This window comes from Dromiciops gliroides, chromosome 5 (assembly GCF_019393635.1).
Source record: "Dromiciops gliroides isolate mDroGli1 chromosome 5, mDroGli1.pri, whole genome shotgun sequence".
Classification (NCBI taxonomy): domain Eukaryota; kingdom Metazoa; phylum Chordata; class Mammalia; order Microbiotheria; family Microbiotheriidae; genus Dromiciops; species Dromiciops gliroides.
The window spans coordinates 139,678,588-139,694,514 of record NC_057865.1 but is presented as its reverse complement, the minus strand read 5'-3'; the positions used below and the strand labels follow the sequence as shown (position 1 = coordinate 139,694,514).

The 15,927-nt window shown below is 36.6% G+C and overlaps 1 pseudogene; it reads left to right on the top strand.

Annotated features, from left to right (window-relative positions):
- Positions 1-14,989, top strand: part of LOC122728827 — a 47,474-nt pseudogene extending 32,485 nt beyond the window's left edge.
- Positions 14,990-15,927: the final 938 nt, after the last annotated feature.

The following is a 15,927-nucleotide window of genomic DNA, read 5'->3' as shown; positions in this document are numbered from 1 at the left end:
AGTATCTATCCATGAAAACATGAATATTTTTAAATTAAATGGTAGATTACAAAGTGTTAAGGCTAAAATTCTAGCTAGTCTGTCTAAAATATCTAATAAGTAGTCACCAATAAATTATAAGCTTTATCAAGAGTTAGACTTTTAAGTATTTATTAAGGAGAATAAGAATTTGGTAAAGAGAGAAAGAAATTAAAGGGAGAGCGCGTTTCTAGCTGCCTTCTCCACCAGAGTCCTCAGAAAAGATAGCTAGTCAGAGTGCCAGGCTTCCCCTTCCTCGTCCCACAAGCAAACATCACTTCCTGATGCTAAAGAAAAGACTCATGGTCTTGCCCTCAGAGACCTTCACCTCATGGCGGAGTTTTTCTACAGTAAGTCTCCAGCAGATGGCATCATTCCAATCGTTACAAAAGGGACAGAAATAGGTAGGAAAGATATAGTCTTCCAGCCCTGAACCACTTCAGAACACACAAAGTATAATTTACCTAGAGAAATTTCAAAGCAGAAAAACTTAACTGACTAGTAACTTTGTGCCTTCTAGAAAACTACAGAGACAAATTGATGCTTGATGTAGTTGTCTGTATTTACCTATATTACCCTATTAGGCAGCTAGTTGGTACAAAGGATAGGGTGCTAGGTATGTGATTAGGAAGAAGGGAGTTGAAATCTGGCTTCAGGAAAATCATAGCTGTGTGACCTTGGGAGTAACCTAACCTATTTTTTCCCTCAGTTTCTTCATCAGCAAAATGGGAATAATAATAGCAGGACTATTGTGAGGATCAATTATGATAATAATTATATAGCACTTAGCACAGTGCTTGCCATAAAATAATTGCTATATAAAAATGTTAGCTATTATTTATATTGCCAATTTATCTACACTTCCTGTATTATCTGTTAAAACCTTGAATATTTTATTTCAAGATCAATAAGTCAACAAACATTTATTGAACATCTACTTTATATGAAATGCTGTGCAAGAAAATCCTATTCTCAAATAAATTACTCATACTTGTCAAAATTTCATTTTTTTCTCATTATGTCCCCCCCCCCTTTGAATTTTATCTTTTTCTGTCTACAAATACCATAGGCATTGCTTGTCAAATGTATCAATTGTCTACTTGAGAATGTGGACAGTAAGAATATAGTTTATGAGGTCATAGTTAAAAAAATCCAGTCAGAACAAATGAACTCAAAATCTTAACAAACTCTGCTAACACTGTTCAATTTTCCCATTTTTAAAGGCTCAAGTCCTTCTATTTATCTCCCTCCCTGTTGCCAGGGCACTAGTCTAAACTCTGTCTGTTTTTAATATTGGGATGTTTCACATACTCCCTGACATTTGAGGAGATGATTCAGAATTTTAGGTTAAAAAAAAAAAAGGTACCTCACACTTTTGTTCCTTATAGCTCAAGCCAGAATAGAAATGAAGACAGTTTCATCAAAAGAAGGGTTATTTAGGCAGATAAGATAATAATGCCAACAGGAAGAATACTAAGATGGAAATAAGCCCCCTGCAGTTAAGTGAGAATTGACTAGATTTCTTAAACTATTCAATAATCAGGAAAGCAATGTTCAAATCTTTCACACTAGAAAACAAAAAAGAATTGTCATTTTCTAAATATTCTACAAATGGTTGCTAGGTGATCAAAGAAAACCTATTTATTTCATTTAAGCTAAAAGTTAGATTTACTTGTCTTTACAATAAAGCTCTAAATTAAATTTTAATAATTAACATATATATTACCTATTAGTAAATCAAAACCCATTTAGTAATGAGTATACTCAAGGAAATTGTTTCCCTCCACTTTAATTTATAAGCTAACATTTACATCTTTTCTTTCTATTTTACACACATGTATACACAGATATATAATTATGTATATGCATATTCAATTATACATTATATATAATTTATATATATATTATGTATTGTTATATGTGCAAGAGTATATAATTTTTAATAAGAAACATTTATATTTATCCCTCTTTCCCTCCCCCCCTCCATTGAAACAGCAAAAAATCAGAAATGGATTATACACATATGATTATGTAAAACATTTCCATATTTGTCAATTTGTACAAGAAATCTTGAATGAAAGAAATAAATAAAAAAAGTGGAAAATGGCATGCATCAGTCTGTTCTTTCAATATCAGTTCTTTCTTTGGAGGTCGATAGTGTGTTTCATCAGTAGTCCTTTGGGATTGTCTCAGATCATTGTGTTGTTGAGAATATATTTTAAACCATGTCAATTTCCTTCAATCAAGGAATGGACTGATTTTAAAGAGGTAGCAAAGTGAAAAATCATTTTGAATTTTAACCCAAGTATATCAGTTCATAATTCATTGCGTCAACAAGTACTTACAGAATATTTGCTAACTGCCAGGTACTGTGCTAAGTGAAAAGCATACATATAAAATCAAAAAGAAAGATTTTCTGATGCCAAGAAGCTTTCATTCTAATTGGCAATACAATAGATAAAAAGAAGCTGAAAGTTAGGGGAGAATAGAAGTTCAAAAAAAGCCTGGTGGCAAACACATATTACTAGTATTGTTTTCTGATTTTATTTCTGCCTGCTATTACAATGTAAAACTCAAACTCAGATGAGTTGGTCAAAATGCCTATAAGTGAAGATTCAAGTGGGAAGATGATCTTGTCTCAAGACCAAAAAGCCTTCTTTGAAGTGCTCTAAAACACATTTAAAAACCAAATAAGAGAGGTAGAAGAAAAAATGGAAAAAGAAATGTGAGAAATGAGAGTTACACTGCAAAAAGAAGCATAAAAATTGACTGAGGAAAACAACTCTATAAAAAATACAATTGGCTGGAGGGCAGCTAGATGGTGCAGTAGATAAAGCACTAGCTCTGGATTCAGGAGGACCTAAGTTCAAAGCTAGCCTCAGACACTTGACACTTACTAGCTGTGTGACCCGGGCAAGTCACTTAATCCTCATTTCCCTGCAAAAAAATACAATTGGCCAAATGAGAAAAAAATTAATTGGCCAAATGGGAGAAAAAATTGGCCAAATGGAAAAAGAAGTGCAAAAGCTTACTGAGAAAAATAAGGCCTTAAAAATTAAAATTAAGCAGATGGAAGCTGATAACTCCATCTGACACCAAATATCTGCTTAGCAGAATCAAAATACTGAAAAAACAGAAGAAAATGTGAAATGCCTCATTGGAAAAACAACTGACCTGGAAAATAGTTCCAGGAGAGATAATCTGAGATTTATTGGACTACCTGAAAGCCATGATCAAGAAAAGAGTCTAGATACCATATTCCAGGAAATTATCAAGGAGAACTGCCCTGAAATTGTAGAATCAGTAGATAAAATCACCATTGAGGGGTGGCTAGGTGGCACAGTGGATAGAGCACCGGCCCTGGAGGCAGGAGGACCTGAGTTCAAATCTGACCTCAGACACTTAACATTTACTAGCTCTGTGACACTGAGCAAGTCACTTAACCCCAATTGCCTCACTAAAAAAAAAAAATCATCATTGAAAGAATCCACCAATCACCTCCTAAAAGAGACCCCAAAAGGAACAACACTTCAAGGAATATTGTAGCCAAACTCCTGATTTATCAGGTGAAGGAGAAAATACACCAAGCAGCCAGAAAGAAAGAATTTAAATATCATGGAGGCAGAGTGGGGTTAATTATATGATATGAAGAGGCACGAAAAGAACACATTACAATAGAGAGAAAGAAGGGAAGGGTGGGCATTGTTGCAACCTTACTCTCATCAGATTTGGTTCAGGGAGGGAATAAAATACACTCCCATTTGTATAAATAAACATAGCTTACTCTTTAAGGAAACAAAGGGGGAAGGGGAAAAAGGGTGCTATTGACAGAAGGGAGGGCACAAGTAGGGGAACAGGGGACAAGGAAAAGAAGGGCAGCTGATAAAATGGAGGGTAGATTGAGGGAGAATGGTCAGAAGCAAAACACTGGTTAAGTGAAACAGGGTGAAAGAAAGTAAAAAAGAGTACAAAGGGGAAAAGATGGAGGGAAATAAACAGTTAATAATTTTAACTGTGAATGTGAATGTGAATGGGATGAAATCTCCCATAAAATGGAAGCAAATAGTAGAGTAGATTAAAAATTAGAATCCTACAACATGCTGTTTACAAGAAACACATTTGAAGCAGAGAAATACATGCAGAGTAAAGGTAAAAGGTTGGGGCAGAATATATTATGCTTCAGCTAAAGTCAAAAAAGCAAGGATAGCAATCCTTTTCTCAGACAAAGCAAAATCAAAAATAGATCTAATTAAAAGAGATAAGGAAGAAAACTACATCTTGCTAAAAGGTATGATAGATAATGAAGTAATATCAATATTAAATATGTATGCACCAAGTGGTATACCATCCAAATTCTTAGGGGAGAAGTTAAATAAGTTACAAGAGGAAATAGACCTGATCTGAACCTTCCCCTCTCAGAATTACATAAATCTAACTGCAAAATAAGTAAGAAAGAAGTTAAAGAGGTGAATAAAATATTTTCAAAAATAGATATGATATACATCTGGAGAAAACTGAATGGGGATAGAAAGGAATATACCTTTTTCTCAGGAGTACATGACACATACTCAAAAATTGGCCATGTATTAGGGCACAAAATCCTCATAGTCAAATGTAGAAAGGCAGAAATGGTAAATTCATCTACTCATATCATGATGCAATAAAAATTACATGTAACAAAGAGCCATGGAAAGGTAGACTAAAAATTAATTGATAACTAAACAATCTCATCTTAAAGAATGAGTGGGTCAAACAACAAATCGTAAAAACAATCAATAACTTCATCCAAGAGGATGACAATAATGAGACAACATACCAAAATCTATGGGATGCAGCCAAAGCAGTGCTTAGGGGAAATTTTATATTTCTAAATGCTTACATGAATAAAAAGGAGAAAGAGGGGATCAAGGAATTGGGCATCCAAGTAAAAAAAGTTAAAAAAGAACAAATTAAAAATCCCCAACTAAATAGTAAATCAGAAATCCTGAAAATCAAAGGAGAAATTAATACAATTGAAAACAAGAAAACTATAGAAATAATAAAATTATAAGCTGGTTCTATGAAAAAAAAACAATAAAATAGACAAACCATTGGTTAATGTGATTTAAAAAATGAAAGAAGAGTGGGCAGCTAGGTGGCACAGTGGATAAAACACAGGCCCTGGATTCAGGAGGACCTGAGTTCAAATCTGGACTCAGACACTTGACACTTACTAGCTGTGTGACCCTGGGCAAGTCACTTATCTTTCATTGCCCTGGAAGAAGAAGAAGAAGAAGAAGAAGAAGAAGAAGAAGAAGAAGAAGAAGAAGAAGAAGAAGAAGAAGAAGAAGAAGAAGAAGAAGAAGAAGAAGAAGAAGAAGGAGAAGAAGGAGAAGGAGAAGGAGAAGGAGAAGAAGAAGGAGAAGGAGAAGGAGAAGGAGAAGGAGAAGGAGAAGGAGAAGGAGAAGGAGAAGGAGAAGGAGAAGGAGAAGGAGAAGGAGGAGGAGAAGGAAAAGGAGAAGGAGGAGGAGAAGGAAAAGAAGAAGGAAAAGAAGAAGAAGAAGAAGAAGAAGAAGAAGAAGAAGAAGAAGAAGAAGAAGAAGAAGAAGAAGAAGAAGGAGAAGGAGAAGGAGAAGGAGAAGGAGAAGGAGAAGGAGAAGGAGGAGGAGAAGGAAAAGGAGAAGGAGGAGGAGAAGGAGAAGGAGAAGGAGAAGAAGAAACCTAATTATCAGTATCAAAAATGAAAGGGGTGGGGGCGGAGCCAAGATGGCGGGGAGGAAGCAGCAAGCTGCCTGAGCTCTCCTGTTCCCTCAAAACGAACATTAAATCAAGCCTCTGGACGGATTCTGAAACTACAGAACCTGCAAAGAGACTGAGAGACACAGTCCTCCAACCAGAGATAATTTAGAAGACTTCAGGAAAAGGTCGGTCTGACACAGGCAAAAGGGAGGCCCAGCGCAGGGCAGCAACCCAGCGCCGAGGGGGTCCGGGCAAGTCAGCAGGAGCTGCGGGCCACAGCCGAACAACTGAGGCTCCCGGAACCTGGTTCAAAAATCTGGTGGCCAAGAAGGACAGTGGAAAAACTTACCTGCACCGGCCGAGAGGGCCACGAACGGCAGGATCAGACGCTGGGGTCTGGCGCCTGGCTGGCCGAGCACAATCATACAGGAAGTGCAGGGCGGGGCATCTCCACACACCATAAAGGCCTCAGAGTAAAAGCCCGGTCACACAGCACCTATACACCTGCACAAGAAGCCCAAAACAGGGACCCTGGTGCCCCCAGAGCAGACCTCAACTTAAAGAATAAATAAATAAGCTGCAATAATGAGTAAGAAGCAAAAAAGAGCCCTCTCCATTGAGAGCTTCTGTATCAATAGGGAAGAAGCCAACACAAACTCAGATGAGGACAATAGCCTCAAATTGTCTACATCTGAAGCCTCACAAGGGAAGGTGAATTGGTCGCAAGAACAAAAAGCCTTCCTGGAAGAGCTCAAAAAGGATTTTAAAAATCAATTGCAAGAGGTAGAAGAAAAAATGGGGAGAGAAATGAAAGCAAAACAAAAAAACTATGAAAAAAGAATCAGCAGCTTGGAAAAGGAAGCTGAAGAAAACAAAGCCTTAAAAAATTCATTTGGCCAAATGGAAAAAAAGCTGCATAATCTCACTGAAGAAAACAATACCTTAAAAAATTCACTTAGCCAAATGGAAAAAAAGGTACATAATCTCACTGAAGAAAACAATGCCTTAAAAATTAAAGTGGGACAGTTGGAAGATAAGGAATCCATGAGACACCAAGAATCAGTCAAGCAGAATAAAAAAAATGAAAAAATAGAAGAAAATGTGAAATACCTCATTGGAAAGACAACTGATCTGGAAAACAGATCGAGGAGAGACAATTTGAGAATCATTGGACTGCCTGAAAGCCATGACCAGAAAAAGAATCTAGATACCATATTCCAGGAAATTATTAAGGAGAACTGCCCTGATATCATAGAATCAGAGGATAAAATCATCATTGAAAGCATCCATCGATCACCTCCTGAAAGAGACCCCAAAAGGAAAACTCCAAGGAATATTGTAGCCAAATTCCAGAATTATCAGGTGAAGGAGAAAATACTCCAAGCAGCCAGAAAGAAGCAATTTAAATATCATGGAGCCACAGTCAGGATTGCTCAGGACCTGGCAGCTTCAACATTAAAGGACCGCAAGGCTTGGAATATAATATTCCCAGACGGCAAAGGAGCTTGGATTGCAGCCGAGAATCTATTACCCAGCAAAAATGTGCATTTTCTTTCAGGGGAAAAGATGGAAATTTAATGACATTGGGGACTTTCAATCTTTCCTGGTGAAAAGACCAGAACTGAATAGAAAATTTGATTTCAACATACAAGACTCAAGAGAAGTTTAAAAAGGTAAACAGAGGGGGAAAAAAAAGTTACCCTATTAGGTTAAACTGTTTATATCCCTACACAGGAAGATAATACTCATAACTCTTAAGAACTGTAAATGTATTTGGGCAGAGAGAAGGACTTTATATAGAGGGTATAAATATAAATTGTCTTTGATGTGATGATACAAAAGAATTAAGGGGATAAAAAGGGAGTCTATGGGGAGGAGAGGAAAGGGGAGGTGAAATGGGATGAATTATATCATATGAAGAGGTGGAAAAAAACCTATTATAATAGAGGGAAAGAAAGGAGGGGGGAACATGGTTTCAACCCTATTCTCATTAGATTTGACTCAAAGAGGGAATAACATATACGTTCATTGGGATAAAGAAACTTAACTCATTCTTTAGGGAAACAAAAGGGGAAGGGAAAGGGGGGGACTGATAGAAGGGAGGACAAAAGCAAGGGAGAAAAGGGTAAAGAAAAGAGAGGGGGGTGATAAAAAGGGAGGGCAGATCGGGGGAGGCAGGGGTAAGAAGTAAAACGTCGGTGAGGAGGAATAGGGTGAAATAAGGGGGGAAAAGTACAAAGGGGGTAAATAGAATGGAGGGGAATAGACAGTCAGTAATAATAACTGTGAATGTGAATTGGATGAACTCTGCTATAAAACAGAAGCGAATTGCAGAGTGGATTAAAAACCAGAACCCTACAATAAGCTGTTTACAAGAAACACATTTGAAGCAGAGAGATACACACAGAGTAAAGGTAAAAGGCTGGAGCAGAATATATTATGCCTCAGCTAAAGTAAAAAAGGCAGGGGTAGCAATCCTTATCTCAGACAAAGTGCAGGCAAAAGTAGATCTCATTAAAAGAGATAAGGAAGGACATTACATCTTACTTAAAGGTACTATAGATAATGAAGTAATATCAATATTGAATATGTATGCACCAAGTGGTATAGCATCCAAGTTCTTAGAGGAGAAGTTAAATGAGTTACAAGAGGAATTAGACAGTCATACTATACTAGTGGGGGATCTGAATCTCCCCCTCTCAGAATTAGATAAATCTAGCCAAAAAATAAATAAGAAAGAAGTGAAAGAGGTGAATAGATTACTAGAAAAGTTAGACATGATAGATGTCTGGAGAAAATTGAATGGGGATAGAAAGGCATATACCTTTTTGTCAGCAGTACATGGCACATTTTCAAAAATTGACCATGTATTAGGGCACAAAAACATCATAGTCAAATGTAGAAAGGCAGAAATAGTAAATGCATCCTTCTCAGATCATGATGCAATAAAAATTACATGTAAGAAAGAGCCAGGGAAAAGTAGAATGAAAATCAATTGGAAACTAAATAATTTCATTCTAAAGAATGAATGGGCCAAATAAGAAATCATAGAAACAAGCAATAACTTTATCCAAGAGAATGACAATAATGAAACAACATACCAAAATCTATGGGATGCAGCCAAAGCAGTGCTTAGGGGAAAATTTATAGCTCTAAATGCTACATGAATAAGAAAGAGAAAGAGGAGATTAATGAATTGGGCATGCAACTTAAAAAGCTAGAAAAAGAACAAATTAGAAATCCCCAATTAGACACTAAATTAGAGATCCTGAAAATTAAAGGAGAAATTAATAAGATTGAAAGCAAAAAAACTATAGAATTAATCAATAAAACTAAGAGCTGGTTTTATGAAAAAAAACAATAAAATAGATAAAATATTGGTTAATTTGATTAAAAAAAAGAAAGACAAAAACCAAATTACCAGTATCAAAAATGAAAAGGGTGATGTTACCACCAATGAAGTGGAAATTAAATCAATAATTAGGAATTATTTTGCCCAACTGTATGCCAATGAATTTGACAATCTAAATGAAATGGATGAATATTTACAAAAATACAAACTGCCCAGGTTAACTGAAGAAGAAATAAAATCCTTAAATAAACCCATATTAGAAAATAGTAAGCAGTATATGCCTAAAACCATCAGCAAACATTATATGTAATGGGGCTAAGTTAGAGGCATTCCCGATAAGATCAGGGGTGAAAGAGGGATTTCCATTATTACCTCTATTATTTAATATTTTATTAGAAATGTTATCTATAGCAATAAGAGAAGCAAAAGGAATTAAAGGAATTAGAATAGGCAAAGTGGAAACAAAACTTTCACTCTTTGCAGATGATATAATGGTATTCTTAGAGAATCCTAAAGAATCAACTCAAAAACTGCTTGAAACAATTAACAACTTTAGCAAAGTTGCAGGATATAAGCTTAACCCACATCAGCATTTCTATACATGACCAACAAACCTCAGAAACAAGAGATAGAAAGAGAAATTCCATTTAAAGTAATGGCAGACAATATAAAATCCTTTGGAGTCTACCTGACAACCCCAGGAACTCTATGAACACAATTACAAAACATTTTCCACACAAAATCAGATCTAAAAAATTGGAAAAATATTAATTGCTAATGGATAGGCTGAGCTATTATAGTAAAAATGACAATTCTACCTAAATTAATTTACTTATTCAGTGTCATAGCAATCAGACTACCTAAAATTATTTTATAGACCTAGAAAAAATAATAACAAAATTCATTTGGGAAAAAAGTCAAGTATATCAAGGGAATTAATGGAAAAAATGCCCAGGAATGTAGGCTAGCCATACCAAACTTGAAGCTATACTATAAAGTGGCAGTCATCAACACTATTTGGAACTAGCTAAGAAATAGAGTGGAGGACCAATGGAATAGGCTAGACACAGGAGACCCAGTAGTAAATGACTAGTAATGTACTGTTTGATAAACCCAAAGACTCCAGCTTATGGGATAAGAACTCAGTTTTTGACAAAAACTGCTGGGAAAACTGGAAGTTAGTATGGCAGAAATTAGGCATAGACCAACATCTTACAACTTTTACAAAAATAAGGTCAAAATGGGTACATGATTTAGACATAAAAGGTGATAGCATAGGTAAATTAGAAGAGGAAGGAATAGTTTACCTCTCAGATCTATGGAGAAGAAAACAATTTATGTCCAAAGAAGAGATAGAGAATTTTATGAAAAGCAATATAGAAGACTTTGATTACATTAAATTAAAAGGCATTTGTACAAATAGAAACAATGCAGCCAAAATTAGAAGGAAAGCAGAAAACTGGGAAACAATTTTTACAGCCAGCATTTCTGATAAAGGCCTCATTTCTAAAATATATCAGGAACTATATCAAATTTACAAGAATCCAAATCATTCCCCAATTGAGAAATGGTCAAAGGATATGAACAAGCAGTTTTCTCATGAAGAAGTCAAAGCTATCTATTGCCACATGAAAAAAATGCTCTAAATCACTATCGATCAGAGAAATACAAATTAAAACAACTCTGAGGTATCACCTCATACCTATCAGACTGACTAATATGACAAAAAAGGAAAATAATAAATGTTGGAGAAGCTGTAGAAAAATTGGAATACTAATGCTTTGTGTTGGAACTGTGAACTGATACAACCATTCTGGAGAGCAATTTAGAATGATGCCCAAAGGACTATGGGACTGTTCATACCCTTTGACCCACTGGTACCACTGCTAGGTCTGTACCCCAAAGAGACCATAGGAAAGGGAAAAGGACCCACATGTACAAAAAAGTTTATAGCAGATCTCTTTGTGGTGGCAAAGAATTGGAAATCAGGGGAATGCCCATTAATAGAGGAATGACTAAACAAGTTGTGGTATATGAATGTAATGCAATGCTATTGTGCTGTAAGAAATGATGAGCAGGAGGAGTTCAGAGAAAGCTGGAATGACTTACATGAACTGATGCTGACTGAGAGGAGCTGAACCAGGAGATCATTGTACATAGTAAGAGCAACATTGTGTGATGAACAATGGGGATAGACTTGGCTCTTCTCAGCAGTACAACAATACGAAATAGTTTCAAAGAACTCATGATAGAAAATGTTCTCAATATCCAGAAAAAAAGAACTGTGAATTAAGAATGCAGATTGAATCATACTGTTTCTACTTTCAGACTGTTTTTCTTTTCCTTCTTGTTTGAGGTTTATGCTTTGTTCTCTGATTCTTCTTTCACAAGATGACTAATGTAACAATATGTTTGATGAGATTGTATATATACAACCTATATCAGACAGCTTTCTGTCTTGGGGAGGAGGGAGGGAAAGGCTTGTGGGGGGGGGAGAAAAATTTGGAACTAAAAATCCAGTGAAAACAAATGTTGAAAAAAATCCTTATATGTAATATGTAACTGGAAAATAATAAAATAACATTTAAAAAATATCTGGGGGCAGATATATGGCATAGTGGATAAAGCACTGGCCCTGGATTCAGAATGACCTGATTTCAAATCTGGCCTCAGACACTTGAGACTTACTAGCTTTGCGACACTGGGCAAGTCACTTAACCCTCATTGCCATGCAAAAAAACCCCAAACAAACAAGTGAAAAAAAAAACAAAAAATAAAACAAAATCTAAACATTAAGGTTTGTTTTAAGAGGGAAGGGATAACCTGTTCAGTAAGGATCACTGATTATAGAAATAGGATAGAATTGAAAACTGACCTCGTATAGCATAAGTATAATGAACTTCTTTGTGTGCAAATGCCCTACTCCAGTGTAAGCTTCTTTTCTGAAACTTCAAGTCTTAAAGAGTTGCCTCAAATTCTCACATTGTTGTTTCTCCTTTGTTCTCAGAGGACCATGTTGTTAGGGTGATGTCATTACTTACAGTGAATTGGATTTAAGTAAGGCAGGGCTCTGCAAGGTCACCACCTTCACTCTCTCCTCCAGAGCCATCAGGGTCCAGTGGCAAGATATATATCAGGGCGACTGGAGGTGGCTCTGAATATTTAAGGCAATTTGGGGTTAAGTGACTTGCTCAGAGCCATAAAAGCTTGTAAGTGTCTGAGGTGAGATTTGAACTCAGGTTCTCCTATTTTCAGGAACAGTTCCACCTTATCATAATAAAATGTATAAAAAATTATGTACTATCAAAACATGTAGAAATGATAGTTAAGAAGGCAAAGTTAGCAAGGGTGTCTGGACCAGACCAAGTCAAGGCAAATGGAATTCTGTAGGAAACAGTATAATCTTGAAAGAACTGAAAGATCATTTTTATAAGATATCCCAGGCTAGAGAAAAACACATGGAAAGGATGGAAAAAGCATAGCTGAAATTTATATTCAAATAAGATATTGTAAGAACAATAACAACAAACTTATAACCTTTATAACATTTTTAAAAATATAGTCTACATGAGAAACAAAGATGTCATTAACAAATGTAAAAAAACAGAACATATAAAACACCTCTGAAGTTCTACCTCAAACTCATGAGATTGGCAAAAATGATAAAAGAGGAAAAGAGCAATTAATGAGGAGGCTTTGAGAGAGCATCCATATTGGCAAAATTGTGAATTATTCCAAATAATACCAAGCCAATTTGGAACTATGCCCAAAGTCATCAAACTATACCTAACCTTTGAATCACCCTTTTTATTGTCATTGTTGTTGTTTTTAAAATCAATTTAATTCCCACTTTCTGAAGTTTAAGGAATTAATTGTGATTTAGGGTTTTCATAAGCCTATCTCTGCTTTATTATGGTCAGACTAAAAAAAAAAATGTAAGCTTGGATGTGTACTTTGGGTGATAATTGAACAAACAAGAGGAACTCTGACCACAGGGAACATTTATTGAAACTAAGTAACTAAACCCATGTGGGTCTGGCCAGATTATAATTGGGACAGCCCATGTGGCTGTGCTGAGCCAATTGAAGACTCAGCATGGTTAAGAAACGCCCCTCCTCTTCCTGTGGGAGAGTTCAGTTAGAGTTACAGTTAGAGGGAGTGAGAGGGGAAGGTAGTTAGAGAAGATTCTGAGGAAAATGTGGAAGGAAGGAATGCAGACAATTAGAGGAGCTGCTGGTGTTTGACTTTGGGACCAAAACAGAAGAGACTGCAAACTAATTCTCCTTAGAGCTACGGATTTTGGGTGTGGTGAGTTTGTTTTGTTTTTTTAGGCAAAGGTAGTTCTTGGAGCTAGCTGGGCTGCAGGCAGGTTCAGGTACCTAGGGCCTTTTTACCCCAGAGATTTATACATTGTTTATATATTGTTTCTAGTTCTATTAATCTCACTTGTGTGATTCAGATATTGTTTTAAATTTGTTCCCATTAATTAACCTGTTTTATTTTTGAAAGAGGCTGTTTCTTTTCTTACCTCAATATTAAGGTGAGCCACCCAATAACTCATACTAAATTTGGCCCTTACAGAAGGAAGCCTTTCTCATTCTTTCTAGTTGCCAATGACTTCCCTCTGAAATTTCTTTTCATCTGCTGTGCATGTATGTTCAACAGACTTAGCTCTTTCATATTTGTCTCCCCCTTTATAATGTCAGTTCCTTAAATAAAGAGACTATTATTACCTATCTTTGTATTCCCCAGCAATTAGCACAGTGTCTGGAATGTAGAAAGGGTTCAGTAAATGCTTATTATGTGACTATTCATATACCATAATACTAGAAACATGGTTAACAGCTCAAATAGTGTTGTGCAGCTCTATTGTTAGTAGCCCTAGTGTTGCAGCTTGAGTGTTAGCAGCTCAAGTGTTGGCAGCTTTAGTGTTGCTAGCAGGTTGCTGCTCAAAGAATCCAAGCAGGCAGCAGTCAGTGGGTGAAAGCTTCTTTATTCATCTTTGTGAAGATGGGCACTCTTCTGAATGTATATATATATATATATATATATACTTGTGACCTGAATTCATGTGGAAAGCTTAGGACGAACAGCCTGCCAGAAATATTGGTTGGGGCCTGGGGGGTTGGAGGGTTGGTGTGGGGTTAGGAGTGGTACGGATAGAGCTTAGAATCTGATCCAGCAAGAATTTGAATGTAACCATATAGGAAAGGGAAATGAAATAGACAGACTGAATGAGCAAACCAGTGAAGAAATTTTGAAATTAGAACAGAAATATAACAAACTCTACCAACCCTTCATAGAGAAGAGGTCAGAAATGGTTGCCAAAATACTAAACTTCTGGGAAACAACATTTGTTAACCACCCCCAAGTGTCCACACTGCTTGGGGAGGAGGATGAAGAGTCACGGACCAGGGTTGAAGTGACAGAGTTTGAAGATATTACATCAGGTTACAGAAAAGATTTTTATTTTGATGAAAATCCTTTCTTCAAAATTAATGTTCTCTCCAAAGAGTTTCATTTTAATGAAAATGGAGATCCATCTTCAAAGTCAACTGAAGGCAAAAGGACCTGAGGAAACTTTCAAGTCAGACACAGAATTACTCCAGCTGGAAGAGGCAGCAATGAAAAACCAGAAAGCTTTTTCACTTAGTTCACTGACCATTCTGATGCAGTTGCATATGAATTAGGAGAGGCCATCAATGATGATATCCGGACAAATCCCTTACAATACTACTTGGTTCCTCATATGGATGATAAAGAAGGGAAAGGAGAAGATGATGAGGATAATGAAGAAGAAGGCTATTGATGGATATTGTTGAAGAAGGTGATGAAGGTGAAGAAGATGAAGATGAAGATGATGATTAGGGAGAATAGGAAGATAAAGGAGAAGATAACTAATAGAATACTGATAGATTCCAAACCTTTTACCTTTCCAGTTTTCTTCAGTCCCTGGGAGCAAGTTGCAGCCTTTTTATTTATTTATTTTTCTCTTGTACGCATTTGCTTTGTTCTCTTTAGGTCTCTTTCTCTTCTCTTTACACGATGGTTCACAACTTTTTTTGGGTGGGGAAGGGGGCAAATACCTTGAGCAGAATACAGTGGGAAAAGAATCTCTACCATTTCTGTTCCAAGTTCATATTTTTTATCCCTTCCTATCTCAACACAAACTGTTTATGGAATCAACACACACTGTGTTCTGTGGGTAAAAAGAAAACCTCTGCTCCCTTCACACTGCTGGAAGCTGAAGGGTGCTAGGCCCCTGTGTAGTTGGGAATAGAATTATAACTTTTTTCCTTCTTTCTCTGTAAATTGGGCTCAGAGATTACACTGTGTCTCTGTGTGAATATGGAGAGTTAGCATTTACCAACATATAATTTAAGATTCTAAATGTAGGTTCTAATCTGTTCCCCCAGTTTTGGGGGAAACTGACTAAAATCACTGATAAAACGAGTTTAGGTGTTTAAGGGTTTATTGAAAGATAGAAAGAGAAAGACTGAGAACAGAATTCCAACAGCCTGGCATTCCTATCTTTCCTCAAATTTTCTGTGAAGTCCTCTACCGTCACCACCACCGTCAAGTCAGGAACCAAAAAGAGAGAGACCTCTCCGCGCAGGTCCTCTTTCCTCCTTCCTGTCCCCTCCCAGAAAATGGGAGGCTCCTCAAGTTGATTGGCTGGTAGCCTTGGTGGACAGTACCCATGTGCAAATGTTACTTCCTGACACCAAGGAAAAGCTGCATGGCCTTGCCCTCTGAGGCATCCTCCTCATGGTGGAGCTTTCCTATAGTAAGTCTCCAGTAGGTGGCGTCATTCCAATAATTACACCAACATGTATCTG